Source organism: Schistocerca nitens, chromosome 11 (assembly GCF_023898315.1).
Source record: "Schistocerca nitens isolate TAMUIC-IGC-003100 chromosome 11, iqSchNite1.1, whole genome shotgun sequence".
NCBI classification, from domain to species: Eukaryota; Metazoa; Arthropoda; class Insecta; order Orthoptera; family Acrididae; genus Schistocerca; species Schistocerca nitens.
This window is the reverse complement of record NC_064624.1, coordinates 50,848,162-50,860,199: the sequence shown is the minus strand read 5'-3', so window position 1 is coordinate 50,860,199 and position 12,038 is coordinate 50,848,162.

The following is a 12,038-nucleotide window of genomic DNA, read 5'->3' as shown; positions in this document are numbered from 1 at the left end:
TTCACTGTACTGTATGGGAAGCACTATTCTGAACAGGGACATCACATCGTCGTAACTTTCCTTTGTTACAGGCAGGACGGGCATGCACAAAGTGCTTGACGGTGAGAACTTGTTGATTTTTCTGGTTTTCTTATTAGAGTTATGAGCTCTAAACTCTTCTTCAAAGTTTTCTTTAAATCGCGTAACAAATGGACGCTGATTTACGACATTCCCATCCGAAGAAGGAAGGAAGATTAGATTTAACGTCCCATCGACATCAAGGTCATTAGAGACAGTTCACAAGCTCGGATTGTGTTAAGGATGGGGAAGGAAATCGGCCGTGCCGTTTGAAATGGAACACCCTAGCTTTTGCTTGGAGCAATTTAGGGAAGTCACGGAAAACCTTAATCTCTGTTCTCAGATACTGGTCTGCACCATCGTTCTCCCAATTGCGAGTCCAGTGTGCTTGAGGCGGGAACGTGTTGTATCTCCGCTTACAGTCGCTCATGTGCAGTGAACCGGCATTTATCGCCGCGCCCACGCACTATGCTCATGGGAGAGGCTTTGTGGCAATAAACGACTAAAGTGGTTTCTGGACAGGACACATTTATTTTTCCTACCGTTACAATAAATGACAACTAATATACTTCGCTAATGTCCGTCCATACAGGCGCGTTGCACTGGCGGCACGGCTCGGTCACCGATCCCGGAGGGTGTACACTCCAGTGACGAGCCGTGGCGCGACCGCGTGGACCGAGCGAGACAAAAGGCCGCGTCACTGAATGTTCTGCTCTTGGCGTGAGCGGAGGCGCCGTAACGTCCGCGAAGAAGCGAAAGACAATTTAACGGCGACTGCGTTTACGACCGCGCGTACGCATTTATGGCGGAGTCACGTTGACTCGACGCACGTGGTCCGCGGCGGAAGAACTGGGGAGACGTGTGTCGCGTCGCGTCGACTAGCTCGCACTGGCCGCCTGCTTTGTTCCCGTGCGGTCCGGTGTGCGAAGCACCGTTGCCGAAATTCTGCGTAACGGTACAGCTGCCCCTACTTGTGTCGGCAGTGCCGTAGTTCAGCCCTTCGTGCGTTGGACGGTGCTGCCGCCACAGGAATACTGATTCAGTAAAACTGAAGCCTCATTTCACGCTAGTGATTTCTCACAGGGATTATATTGGTAACATGCGTGAGAGCATCGATAACACTCTCCCAATTTTCATTTGGACTGTTCTGCCGACCAATGTTTTTTTGATAAACTTTTGATTGCTTCCGGTTTAATGAAAGAAAGAAGTTAAACCTAGCGTTGTGTGGAACCAGTGGAACAATTACAAAAGTTTTGCACTAAGTTGAAAAATGAACGTGCCTTCTGACAACAGCTCGGAACTGTGGTGCCAACTAAATTCAAAGAATGTGCTGCACGAGTCACAGAATGCACACTCTGATTTCGCTACTAATTGCGTGCCTGAGAACCTGTGAAAGCTCTTGACGAATTGCTAGCGCCACTGTCCTCAACAGTCAGGAGTATTAACGGGATTTGTGGACAGGACTTTCAGTACGGCCTCAGCTAGGTTTCCAGACTTGTGACTCCTGGGTTTAGTAACAAGAAAAGCAAACGTTCAACACACTCACCATTCTCGTTCACATACCTCAGTACGAAAGGTAATTGATCAATATGTGAAATGTCCACAGTACATCTACATCTACATGGTTGCTTTGTTGTGGTCCTCAGTCCAGAGACTAGTTTGATGCAGCTCTCTATGTTACTCTGTCCTGTGCAAGCTTCTTCATCTCCCAGTACCTACTGCAACCTACATCCTATTCATCTCTTGGTCTCCCTCTACGATTTTTACTCTCCACACTGCCCTCCAATACTAAATTGGTGCTCCCTTGAAGCCTCAGAACATGTCCTACCAACCGATCCCTTCTTCTAGTCAAGTTTTGGCACAAATTCCTCTTCTCCCAAATTCTATTCAGTACCTCCTCATTAGTTACGTGACCTACCCATCTAATCTTCAGCATTCTTCTGTAGCACCACATTTCGAAAGCTTCTATTCTCTTCTTTTCCAAACTATTTATCGTCCATGTTTCACCTCCATATATGGCTACACTCCATACAAATACTTTCAGAAAAGACTTCGTGACGCTTAACTCTATACTCGATGTTAACTAATTTCTCTTCTTCAGAAACGCTTTCCTCACCATTGCCAGTCTACATTTTATATCCTCTCTACTTCGACCATCATCAGTTATTTTGCTCCCCAAATATCAAAAGTCATCTACTACTTTAAGTGTCTCATTTCCTAACCTAATTCCCCCAGCATCACCCAAATTAATTCGATTACATTCCGTTATCCTCGTTTTGCTTATGTTGATGTGCATCCTATATCCCCCTTTCAAGACACTGTCCATTCCGTTCAACTGCTCATCCAGGTATCTACATGGATACTCTGAAAACACTTAAGTACCTGGCAGAGGGTTCATCGAACAACTTTCACAATAATTCTCCATTATTCCACTTACGAACAGCGGCCAGAAAAAACGAACACTACATCTTTTTGTACGATCTCTGATTTGTTGTTCTGTATGGCTGGCAACCACAGCCAAACGTCGACATTTTCCCAAAGAAAATTCCGCACTGGCTGTATGAATGAAATGGTTCAAATGGCTCTGAGCACTATGGGACTTAACATCTGTGGTCATCAGTCCCCTAGAACTGAGAACTACGTAAACCTAACCAACCTAAGGACATCACACACATCCATGCCCAAGGCAGGATTCGAACCTGCGACCGTATGGGTGACGCGGTTTCAGACTGAAGCGCCTAGAACCGCATGGCCACACCAGCCGGCCCATATGTATGAATGATTTTTATTAAATCTGCGACTGGTTTCGCACCACTTATCGGTGCATCCTCAGGCAATCTCTACAAAAAATAATAGAATAAGAGCTCATATAAACTATTCGGTCCCCCAATTCTGAGATATAAATTGAACTTTTAAACAACCAGTTTTTTGAATGAAACAAGAAAGTACTCACATACGCTATTTATGACATGGTAATATTGAACTGCCACGCGGCTCCTCTCAGCTTGCACAGTAACTTCTGATATGTTTACATGGCCCTAATTCCACTGTTTGTTCATGCTATTGTTTGCGCTCTTTGTCGTCCGAGTCTAGGGGAGTTTCATCAGCATCGTATTTTATTTTTAGTTTTAGGTCATTCCCACTCCCATCATTCAAAAAAAATTTTAAAAAGTTTTTAAATTTTAACTACCGCTTTCACAAGATGACGGTATATTGGACGTGAATGGTGGGGAGTGGCTACAGGGCAATGTTCAACGTTACCATGTTATAAATAGCGTATTTGAGTACTTTCTTGTCTCATTAAAAAAAACTGGTTGTTTAAAAGTTCAATTTGTACCTCAGAATTGGGGGATCGAATAGTTTATATGAGCTCTTATTATAGTATTTTTTGTACAGATTGGCTGAGGATGCACCGATAAGTGGTGCGAAACCGGTCGCAGATTTAATAAAAAGCCGGGCGATGGTGGCCGAGCGGTTCTAGGCGCTTCAGTCTGGAACCGAGCGACCGCTACGGTCGCAGGTTCGAATCCTGCCTCGGGCATGGATGTGTGTGATGTCCTTAGGTTAGTTAGGTTTAAGTAGTTCTAAGTTCTAGGAGACTGATGACCTGAGATGTTAAGTCCCATAGTGCTTAGAGCAATTTGAAATTTAATAAAAATCATTGATACAGCCAGTGTGGAATTTTCTTTTGAAAAAAGATCTCTGATCTCCCTTATTTCTCCCTATGTAGGTCAACAAAATATTTTCCCACTTGGAGGATAAAGTTGGTGATAAATATTTCGTGAGAAGATTCCGCCGCAAGGAAAAACGCCTTTGTCTAAATGATGTCCACACCATATCCTGTGTCCTGTCAGTAAAACTCTCACCCATATTTCACGATAATACAAAACGTGCTACTCATCTTTGGACTTTCTCGATGTACTTCGTTAATCCTATCTGGTTAAGGGTCCCACACCACGCAGCAGTACTCTTAAGGAGGACGGACAGGTGTAGTGTAGGCAGTCTCTTTAGTAGATCTGTTGCATCTTCTGAGTGTTCTGCCAATAAAACGCAGTCATTGGTTATCCTTCCCCACAACATTTTCTTTGCACTGTAAGTTGTTCGTAATTGTAGTTCCTAAAGTCGATCCGATATATGATGATCCCTGGTGTTTTGGCCTGACTGTAGGTATTTAGTTGAATTTACAGCCTTTACATTAGACTGATTCGTCGTGTAACCGAAGTTTAACGGATCACTTTTAGCACTAATGTGAATGACCTCATACTTTTCATTATTTAAGCTCGATTGCCAATTTTCGCACCATTTAGATATCTTTTTTAGATCGTTTTGGAATTTGTTTTGATCTTCTGATAACTTTACTAGTTGCTAAACGACAGCATCAATTGCAAACAGCCTAAGACGGCTGCTCAGATTGTCTCCCAGATCGTTTATATAGATAAGCAACGGCAGAGGGCCTGTGACACTTCTCTGGGGAATGCCATGAATTAACTTCTGGTTTACTCAATGACTTTCTGTCAGTTACTGCGAACTGTGACCTCTCTGACAGGAAATCACGAATGCAGTCACATAACTGAGACGATATTCCATAAGCACGCAATTTCACTGTAAGTGTCTTGCGTGGCACAGTGTCAAAGGCCTTCTGGAAATCTAAAAATAAGGATTCAATTTGAAATTCCTTGTCAATAGCACTCAACACTTCGTGTGGGTAAAGAGTTGTGTTTCACAAGAACGATGTAGAATCTACTATTATAGAGCAATATTTGGCCTGTTTGATATCACATACGCTAACCTTTTTTTGAAGAGATATGAAGTGATGGAAGTGAATGGGGTAACCAAATCAAGACAACCTGTAAATGAAGAATGTAAGATTAAATACTGTGTTTATGATGAAGAACTGAGTGATATTATGCACAATGCTCGTGTAATGCACAATGCTCATGTGACGACTGGCCACGGTGAATGTGACTGAATGATGAAATGCTTGAAACAAAGTTCTGTAATTTAACATACAGAGATGTCCAAATTTATCTTAGTTTGTGGGAGCCTTGTTGAGAAAAGCAAAAAGGTCAGAAAAAAGGAATAGTAGTGAAGCCAAAGTTGTTTAAGGGACGAAATTCCAGATGTCAAGTTGAGCTCATCGACTTCCAATCGGAACCAGATGGAGATTACAAATTCTTAATGGTTTACCAGGACCACCTCACTAAATTCATTGTTCTCAGGCCACTGAAGTAGAAAACAGCTGAAGGGGTATGCGAGAATATTATTGACTTTTTACATTGTTATGCGCTCCCTCAGTATTGCAGTCTGACAATGATAGAGACTTCGTTAGCAAAATAATGAACAGTTTAACCGAACTTTGGCCCAATTTTAAGATTGTCCACGTTAAACCTAGACAAAGTCAGAGCCAAGGCAGCGTTGAGCAAGCAAATCAAGACACAGAAAATATGTTAACTACACGGACGCATTCTGGGATTAAAAGATCTCTGTTCGAAGCGATGTTTGGCTGCCCTCCTAAACATGGTTTATCTTCAACAAGTTTATTCCTGAAACACTAATGAACGTTTACTCTGAGGATGACCTTGAAAATATAATTAATCAAGTTAGCAGTGAGACAGGGACTGAAACGTTGCAGGGTAATGACCACAGTAGATCTCCATTGGTGGAGGACAACATACCAACAGGAACAGAAGTTGAGAATGGAGAGGAAGAGAGTATTCCTAATAATAGTGACTACTGCCTGACTGATTCAGACGAGTCAACTCCTGCTGTTAAAAAACACAGAACTGAAGCTCACAAGTGCTTAGAAAAACAAGAGCAAAGAATACGGAAGTGTTCAGGTCGCTGCTTTCCAACAGTGGAAAAGGGATGTACTGTGAGAGTTCCAGTTCCCGACTGCAGTAGAGGAAGAGGAGATGGTAGGTCGATCTTGAGTGTCGTCCTCGAGACAACGGCCGATTGCTGTGCTTACTATACACATGGCAATAAAGTGTGTGTTTTTAAATAATTACTCAAGGGTCGATACAATATGCCACTGTTGCTACATTTTGTTTCAGGTCCCAGTTCAGTACTTGCCTTCTCAGAGGAGGAAGTTCCAGCAGAGCAAACTGTTGCCCTGAGGACAGCTGCTGCGTCTCAGTCGATGGGAAGCGGTTAGGCACAATTCAGATGCAACTGCCAACAAGAATGTCAGACTCTGAGACGCTTTTGCAAAAACAAAAATGAGCTGTGCAACTCAAAGTGTCATGGTGCCCGTCCTTGCTGCAATAAATGAATTTTATACAATATGACTACGTTTTCAAACTGCGACTGTTTTGTTATTATAGCCATGGTTCACATTCCTTGCCTCCTGGCAATGGAGGTATACATTCACTAGTGATAGTGCACTATCCCTAGTCAATGTGTATTGTTTGACAGAACTGCAGTCAGTAATCTGCTTTCACTAAATGGGCCAGTGAAGGTGCACTATCACCAGTGACGGTATACTTTCCCTGAAACTTCCACTTCCACTATAACATATATATATGTACATACCATTAGTTATTATTCATAATTTTCTCTGCTATTTACTTTATTTCTTCTGTTGGATATCCAATTTTATTCCGATCCTTGTGAAATTTTGCACACTTTACCTTCAAGGCAAGAGGAAGGTATCTGTTTATATGTTTACATAATATTTCGCAATCCGGATGGAAACGTACATGTATGTAATGTATAAAGTGGAAAGGGTGTTACCAAAAATCTCTACAAGTTCTTGCCCGATTTATTTGAAATTTCCACAGGATGCCCTAATGAACATTTGGACGGACCTGCGCTATATATTTTTTAATATAGAGAATATATAAATGTACATATAACATTTATCAACGAGAAGCGTTGTTACCAAACATCTTAAAAAGTACTTGGCCGATTTATTTCGAAGTCCTTGTCAGATTTACTTCAAATTTCTACTTTCAGATGAAAGAACCACGCTAGTTAATGAAAAATTAAATGCCTAACAAACGAACTCTGTAATTCCTACAGCGAGAATGAATTATAGCGGCGATACCTGTCTTGGTACCATCTACATCTACATCTACATTTATACTCCGCAAGCCATCCGACGGTGTGTGGCGGATGGCACTTTACGTGCCACTGTCATTACCTCCCTTTCCTGTTCCAGTCGCGTATGGTTCGCGGGAAGACGACTGTCTGAAAGCCTCCGTGCGCGCTCGAATCTCTCTAATTTTACATTCGTGATCTCCTCTGGAGGTATAAGTAGGGGGAAGCAATATATTCTATACCTCATCCAGAAACGCACCCTCTCGAAACCTGGCGAGCAAGCTACACCGCGATGCAGAGCACCTCTCTTGCAGAGTCTGCCACTTGAGTTTATTAAACATCTCCGTAACGCTATCATGCTTACCAAATAACCCTGTGACAAAACGCGCCGCTCTTCTTTGGATCTTCTCCATCTCCTCCATCAACCCGATCTGGTACGGATCCCACACTGATGAGCAATACTCAAGTATAGGTCGAACGAGTGATTTGTAAGCCACCTCCTTTGTTGATGGACTACATTTTCTAAGGACTCTCCCAATGAATCACAAACCGGTACCCGCCTTACCAACAATTAATTTTATATGATCATTCCACTTCAAATCGTTCCGCACGCATACTCCCAGATATTTTACAGAAGTAACTGCTACCAGTGTTTGTTCCGCTATCATATAATCATACAAAGAAGGATCCTTCTTTCTATGTATTCGCAATACATTACATTTGTCTATGTTAAGGGTCAGTTGCCACTCCCTGCACCAAGTGCCTATCCGCTGCAGATCTTCCTGCATTTCGCTACAATTTTCTAATGCTGCAACTTCTCTGTATACTACAGCATCATCCGCGAAAAGCCGCATGGAACTTCCGACACTGTCTACTAGGTCATTTATATATATTGTGAAAAGCAATGGTCCCATAACACTCCCCTGTGACACGCCAGAGGTTACTTTAACGTCTGTAGACGTCTCTCCATTGATGAAAACATGCTGTTTTCTGTTTGCTAAAAACTCTTCAATCTAGCCACACAGCTGGTCTGATATTCCGCAGGCGACAGTGCGGAACTGTATCGAACGCCTTCCGGAAGTCAAGAAAAATAGCATCTACCTGGGAGCCTGTATCTAATATTTTCTGGGTCTCATCAACAAATAAAGCGAGTTGGGTCTCACATGATCGCTGTTTCCGGAATCCATGTTGATTCCTACATAGTAGATTCTGGGTTTCCAAAAACGACATGAGCAAAACTCGAGCAAAAAACAAGTTCTAAAATTCTACAACAGATCGACGTCAGAGATATAGGTCTATAGTTTTGCGCATCTGCTCGACGACCCTTCTTGAAGACTGGGACTACCTGTGCTCTTTTACAATCATTTGGAACCTTCCGTTCCTCTAGAGACTTGCGGTACACGGCTGTTAGAAGGGGGGCAAGTTCTTTCGCGTACTCTGTGTAGAATCGAATTGGTATCCCCTCAGGTCCAGCGGACTTTCCTCTGTTGAGTGATTCCAGTTGCTTTTATATTCCTTGGACACTTATTTCGATGTCAGCCATTTTTTCGTATATGCGAGGATTTAGAGAAGGAACTGCAGTGCGGTCTTCCTCTGTGAAACAGCTTTGGAAAAAGGTGTTTAGTATTTCAGCTTTACGCGTGTCATCCTCTGTGTCAATGCCATTATCAACCCGGAGTGTCTGGATATGCTGTTTCGAGCCACTTACAGATATAACGTAAGACCAGAACTTCCTAGGATTTTCTGTCAAGTCGGTACATAGAATTTTACTTTCGAATTCACTGAATGCTTCACGCATAGCCCTCCTTACGCTAACTTTGACATCGTTTAGCTTCTGTTTGTCTGAAGAGTTTTGGCTGCGTTTAAACTTGGAGCGAAGCTCTCTTTGCTTTCGCAGAAGTTTCCTAACTTTGTTGTTGTACCACGGTGGGTTTTTCCCGTCCCTCACCGTTTTACTCGGCACGTACCTGTCTAAAACGCATTTTACGATTGCCTTGAACTTTTTCCATAAACACTCAACATTGTCAGTGTCGGAACAGAAATTTTCGTTTTGATCTGTTAGGTAGTCTGAAATCTGCCTTCTATTACTCTTGCTAAACAGATAAACCTTCCTCCCTTTTTTTATATTCCTATTAACTTCCATATTCAGCGATGCTGCAATGGCCTTATGATCACTGATTCGACATACAGAGTCGAAAAGTTTGGATCTGTTTGTTATCAGTAGGTCCAAGATGTTATCTCCACGAGTCAGTTCTCTGTTTAATTGCTCGAGGTAATTTTCAGATAGTGCACTCAGTATAATGTCACTCGATGCTCTGTCCCTACCACCCGTCCTAAACATCTGAGTGTCCCAGTCTATATCTGGGAAATTGAAATCTCCACCTAAGACTATAACATGCTGAGATAATTTATGTGAAATGTATTCCAAATTTTCTCTCAGTTGTTCTGCCACTAATGCTGCTGAGTCGGGAGGTCGGTAAAAGGAGCCAATTATTAACCTAGCTCGGTTGTTGAGTGTAACCTCCACCCATAATAATTCACAGGAACTATCCACTTCTACTTCACTACAGGATAAACTACTACTAACAGCGACGAACACTCCACCACCGGATGCATGCAATCTATCCCTTCTAAACACCTCCTGTACCTTTGTAAAAATTTCGGCAGAATTTATCTCTGGCTTCAGCCAGCTTTCTGTACCTATAACGATTTCAGATTCGGTGCTTTCTATCAGTGCTTGAAGTTCCGGTACTTTACCAACGTAGCTTCGACAGTTGACAATTACAATACCGATTGCTGCTTGGTCCTCGCATGTCCTGACTTTGTCCCGCACCCGTTGAGGCTGTTGCCCTTTCTGTACTTGCCCAAGGCCATTTAACCTAAAAAACCGCCCAGCCCACGCCACACAACCCCTGCTACCCGTGTAGCCGCTTGTTGCGTGTAGTGGACTCCTGACCTATCCAGCGGAACCCGAAACGCCACCACCCTATGGCGCAAGTCGAGGAATCTGCAGCCCACACGGTCGCAGAACCGTCACAGCCTCTGATTCAGACCCTCCACTCGGCTCTGTACCAAAGGTCCGCATTCAGTACTGTCGACGATGCTGCAGATGGTGATCTCTGCTTTCATCCCGCTAGCGAGACTGGCAGTCTTCACCAAATCAGATAGCCGCCGGAAGCCAGAGACGATTTCCTCCGATCCATAGCGACACACATCATTGGTGCCAACATGAGCGACCACCTGCAGATGGGTGCACCCTGTACCCTTCATGGCATCCGGAAGGACCCTTTCCACATCTGGAATGACTCCCCCCGGTATGCACACGGAGTGCACATTGGTTTTCTTCCCCTCTCTTGCTGCCATTTCCCTAACGGGCCCCATTACACGCCTGACGTTGGAGCTAACAACTGCCAGTAAGCCCACCCTCTGCGACCGCCCGGATCTTGCAGACTGAGGGGCAACCTCTGGAACAGGACAAGCAGCCATGTCAGGCCGAAGATCAGTATCAGCCTGAGACAGAGCCTGAAACCGGTTCGTCAGACAAACTGGAGAGGCCTTCCGTTCAGCCCTCCGGAATGTCTTTCTCCCCCTGCCACACCTTGAGACGACCTCCCACTCTACCACAGGTGAGGGATCAGTCTCAATGCGGGCAGTATCCCGGGAAACCACAGTCTTAGTCCGGTTGGGGGATGCGTGGGATGAGCTACCCGTCCCCGACAAACCCTCATCCGGACCCCCACAGTGATGCCCATTGGCAACAGCCTCAAGCTGTGTGACCGAAGCCAACACTGCCTGAAGCTGGGAGCGAAGGGATGCCAACTCAGCCTGCATCCGAATACAGCAGTTGCAGTCCCTATCCTCGCTGAAAACTGTTGCGCAAAGAACGTCTGAACTAATCTACAGAGAGCGCAAACAAATCGACACAAAATTTAAACGGTTATTAAAATACAAGATTGCCTAGTAAATGCAGTAATGCTGCTACTTGCGCACTGCTGACACACTGCTCGGCGGCGGAAGGAGACTACACGATTTTACACTGTTCAGGTACTAAAACGCGATGCTACAACTCTCAAATACTATAATACGCCCGAAATTTATGAATTAAACTATGCAAGTACCAAAAACACGCAAAGAAATTAAGAATTAAACTATGTAACAAATGAGTGAGCTAGGAGTATACGACTTGCTGCTGCAGCTGCTTATCCAACGGCGGCAGGGAGCAGACGTCACTATATCGCGAGACGAAGGAAACCTCGAGAATTTGACAACAATATATTCTAAGACTCTTTGATTAGTTGCCATTTTACATACGACATATATCGTAGGAGATATTTTACTCCATTTTTCAGAGTTACATTTGTTATTAAAAACCACTGTGACATACAAACGCTGAGGCAGGTAATGGGTACACAGGGTAATTTACGAAGGTATGCAAACATTTTAATATATTATTGTAGAAGTAAAACTAAAGAAAAAAGTTCAAATAAACACAGGTCCGCAACTGTTTAGTTGCGGAGTTACGGTTAATAAAAGATTTTGCCTGTAATTTAAAAACTTCGCTTATATGAAGCAATCGCAAAATTGTACAAGGCTACAATAAAGCACGATTTCGATTTATTTCGTTGTTATTGATCTGGTGAAGCTAATCAATCATGTCCCAGAAGTGTATCTGTAGTAGTTTTCCAGAACGTGCAGAGAAACAAAGAAGTAATTTCGTGAAATTTTTAATTTATTAACTACTTGGCCCAATTTGTTTCCTTCACATTCGCCATAAATAAACACCATATCGGCATATTCCTCTGTCGTACATTTGAAAGGCATCCTTAGTTCATAAATAATCTACAAACTACAACAGTTACTATGTGGTTTCACTTAAATACACTGTTGTTATAATGTTCTTTCACTGAACAATAGAGAAAACTAACTCGTTTCAAGGTTAGGAA